The sequence below is a fragment of the Bison bison genome, unplaced genomic scaffold (assembly GCF_000754665.1).
Source record: "Bison bison bison isolate TAMUID 2011002044 unplaced genomic scaffold, Bison_UMD1.0 scf7180017859159, whole genome shotgun sequence".
In the NCBI taxonomy this organism is placed as follows: Eukaryota; Metazoa; Chordata; class Mammalia; order Artiodactyla; family Bovidae; genus Bison; species Bison bison.
In genome coordinates this window covers 1-682 of record NW_011489731.1, presented here as the reverse complement: position 1 = coordinate 682, position 682 = coordinate 1, and the positions used below count along the sequence as shown (strand labels likewise).

General features: G+C 44.1%; 1 non-coding gene across 1 annotated transcript; it reads right to left on the bottom strand.

Annotated features, from left to right (window-relative positions):
• Positions 1–26: 26 nt before the first annotated feature.
• Positions 27–98, bottom strand: TRNAS-ACU. The gene has a single exon. It is a non-coding gene; the product is annotated as a tRNA-Ser (tRNA).
• Between the last annotated feature and the right edge of the window lie 584 nt (positions 99–682).

The following is a 682-nucleotide window of genomic DNA, read 5'->3' as shown; positions in this document are numbered from 1 at the left end:
GTTGCCATTTCCTTCTCCAGGAGATCTTCCCGACCCAGGGATTGAACCTGGGTCTCCTGCATAGTAGGCAGACACTTTACCGTCTGAGCCACCAGGGAAATCAGGGATATTGTAGCATAGACTAAATATGAGAACAGGTATGAAGAACTAGAATCCAAATTACCCAGTTTGGGTTTCATTTGCCACATAGTTTAAATATTAGTTTCTGATGGCTGCTGTAACAAAATAACTGCAACTAATGGCTTATAACACCTCAGATTTATTATCTTATAGTTCTCAAGACCACAAGTCCAAGATGATAGGGAGAGCTGATTTTCTCATGGAGACTCCAGGGAAGAATTCATTTCTGTGCCGTTTCTAGCATCTATAGGATTGACCAAAAGGCTCCTTCAGGTTTTTCCATATGGTGTAACAGAAAAATCCAAATGAACTTCTGGCCACCCCAGAGATGCTGCCTTTGTTTCTTGGCTCCTGGTCCCACAGCTCCCCTCCCTCTTCTGCTTCAGTGTCACTGCTGGCCTGACTCTTGGCTTCCTCGTCTCTGCTACAAGGACCCTTGTGATTATTCTAGACTTCCTGGATAGGCACAGCATAATCTTCCTGTCTGAAAACACAAAGTTAAAACACCATCTGCAGGGTCTCTGTTGTTACGTAAGGAAACCTACCACCAGGTTTCATGAAG